Genomic DNA, 2725 nt, shown 5'->3' with positions numbered 1-2725 from the left:
GACGGAGGGAAGCCTCTGGGGACCCTGGCCATCTCCCCAGAGGGTCCAGCTGAGGAAGAGGGCAGAAGCTCAGCTGCCTTGGCCCCAAAGCGACCCCCATCTGGCCGCAAAGAAGCCACTGGATGCCATTCCTCCTCAACACCTCACATTCCTTAACTTGATGAGAAAGGCACTGTCGGGTTCACCTTGCCCCTTCCCCACCTCTTACTTTGCAGGGACTTTCTCTTGGCCTCCCAAGGTGGAAGACGGCACCCCTAAACCTACACAGACCACTGAGCAAAGGCAAATGGAGAGAGCAGAGTGGAGGAGACCTTCTTACGAAAGCATTTATTCCAAGCAAGAAAGCTTGATATGAACAAAGAGCATCTTGTACATGAAGCCAATGGCCAGGCTGGATCCGGTGAAGTTCTCTTCTGCCCACTTTGGAAACTGGAGCCCAAAGGAGATGGGTTGCATGCACTTGTTTTCTATGCAAGACTCTGCTGGGGTTTGGGATTGCAAACTGGGGTTATGGCCATTCTTGTCCGGCCTCTGGCCACAAGAGAGACATCCCTTAACCCTGCATCAATCCCCAAAGCCTCCCCCTTCTTTGGCTGAGCAAAACAGACCCAGGATGAACCCCTGCTGCCTGATCAAAGCCCCAGGCAATCTGTATATCCCAGCAGCCCCTGGGGCAGGGGGTCCCCAGTCCCCCCCCCCATGATCCTTCTGCCTAAAAGGCCAGGGACCCTTCCTTCCTGAGCCATGAGCTCCAGAGGTCAGGAATGGAGGTGTTCCAAGTGAGGCTACCTGGCACAGAATAAAGAATGTAATTTCCAAGGAACAGGGGTCGGAATGGTGTTGCACTGCAAATCCCAGCAGCCCCTGGCCAGCAGAGCCAAGTGTGAGGGAAGCTGGGAGCTGCAGTCCAAAAACCTTCGGAGGAGGCTGCAAGATTGACCCTCTAATCCAAAGCAAACGTTTTTAAAATTCCTTTGCAAAAGTGCACACATATTTCTGGCTGTTAAAGTAATTCGAGTGGCCAGATCTCAAGGCCTAGCGCTGTCACCAAATGTGAGACAAGGGTTCAAATTCTAGGCTCAGCTCCAGCCAAGAGTGAAGATCTGGGTGCAAATCTCCATCTCAGGGACCAGAGATGCATCTTGGTATAATTTTCAAAGCTTAATTGATTCCTTGCTGCAGCTTGCAAAGATTTCCCCAAAGAGGTCAGTGCATTTGCAATAGTTCAGCCAGGGCTCACCCTCCGCTCTGCTCTCAATACAAAGTAGAAAGGTTCCCTCTCCCATCACCTCTCTAAGCAAATCGAAAAGAACGATCCCCTGAGCTTTAATTTTGGTCTTGATTTTGGAAGAGGAAACCGTGTTCTCTCTCTGTGAGCCCCTGTGGGTTGTTTCTGAAGGTACGATGCTTCATGTTCTGCATTTTGGCCTGGGAAGAGGCAAGGGACACCCAGCCCAGCAGGATCTGGGAATTTGGGGAGAAATTTGGGTGCTTTCAGCAGAGGAGAGCAGACGGTTTTCAAGCGAGGAGCAGGTTCTCAAGGCTGATTTTTGCAAGCCAGTCTGGTCCAGGAAGGAGAAGCGGCAGAGAAGGGAGGCCCTCCTTGCAGAAAGTGGAGGTCCAGCCGGGCAGAAAGGCCTCCTGGCTCAGAGGGGTTACCTGGGAAAGGAGAAGAGAAAGGAATGGGCCCCAAAGCAAATCCAGACTGAAAGCACATCTCCCTGGAAGCCAAGATGAGTGAACTATTGGGAGGAGGAGGAGGAGGAGGAGGAGGAGGAGGAGGCGGCGACGGCGGCGGCGGCGGAAGAAGAAAAGTAGGGAAAAAGAGGAAGGAGGGGAGGGAGGAGGGGGAGGAGGAAGAAGTGTAAGAGGAAGAGGAGGAGGAGAGGAAGAGCATAAGGAGAAGGAAGAGGAAGGGAAAGTGGATGAGAAAGAAGGGAAGGAGAAGGAAGTGAATAATGTAGTGCAAGAAGAAAAAGAGGAGGAAGAAAAAGAGGAGGAGGGGAGGAGAATAAGTGTAAGAGAAAGAGGAGGAGGGGAGGAAGAGGAGGAGGAGGAGAAGGAAAAGTGGTAGAGGTAGAAGAGGAGAAGAAGGAAGAGATAGTGAAAAGGAAGAAGAGAAGGAAGGAGAAGAGAAGGAGGAAGAAAAGATGTAGTGGAAAAGGAAGAAGAGAAGGAAGAAGGAGGATGAGAAGGAGGAAGAAGTGGAAGAAGAGAAGAGAAAAGGGAAGGAGGAAGAAGATGTGGTATGAAAGGAGAAAGAAGTGGAAAAAGAAGAAGAAATGGATGCAGAAGAAAAAAGGAGAAGGAAGGAAAAAAGGGGAGGAAGAGGAGGAGAAGGAACAGGAGAACCCAGTTGTTTGCCTCATTAGCAGCTCCTACTCTCCAGCTGCCCCAACTTAAAAGGCCTTCCTCCTGCTGCTACTCACAAGGGTCCCCTGCTGCGATGGAGACCATTGTCCTCCTTCATCTTCCTGGCCTTGAAGAAGAGGATGGGGCCCACGATGACTCCCAAGATGCCAAAGGCCAAGCCCAGGCCACAGACCACATTCTCCGCCGTCTCCGGGATGGGAACCGGCTTCTGGGGATCTGGGACCATGAGAAAGAGAGCAGAGACAAAGCGCAGGTGAAAATCTCCTGCAGGGATATGCACCTGCTTGGCCGAGGAAGGGGGGTCAACCAGGGAGTCCTGCTTCTCTCGCTGAGGGAGGAGGCCAGAGGGGGC

The 2725-nt window shown here is 52.2% G+C and overlaps 1 long non-coding RNA gene across 1 annotated transcript; it reads right to left on the bottom strand.

Moving 5' to 3' along the window:
* Positions 1–301: 301 nt before the first annotated feature.
* Positions 302–2583, bottom strand: LOC121918147. Its single transcript, XR_006101167.1, has 2 exons — positions 2430–2583; positions 302–1659 (listed from the first exon to the last, which is right to left on the bottom strand). It is a non-coding gene; the product is annotated as an uncharacterized LOC121918147 (long non-coding RNA).
* Between the last annotated feature and the right edge of the window lie 142 nt (positions 2584–2725).

The sequence above is a fragment of the Sceloporus undulatus genome, unplaced genomic scaffold (genome assembly GCF_019175285.1).
Source record: "Sceloporus undulatus isolate JIND9_A2432 ecotype Alabama unplaced genomic scaffold, SceUnd_v1.1 scaffold_5134, whole genome shotgun sequence".
NCBI classification, from domain to species: Eukaryota; Metazoa; Chordata; class Lepidosauria; order Squamata; family Phrynosomatidae; genus Sceloporus; species Sceloporus undulatus.
Note: the sequence above shows the minus strand (reverse complement) of the source record. Positions and strands in the feature narration are given on the sequence as shown.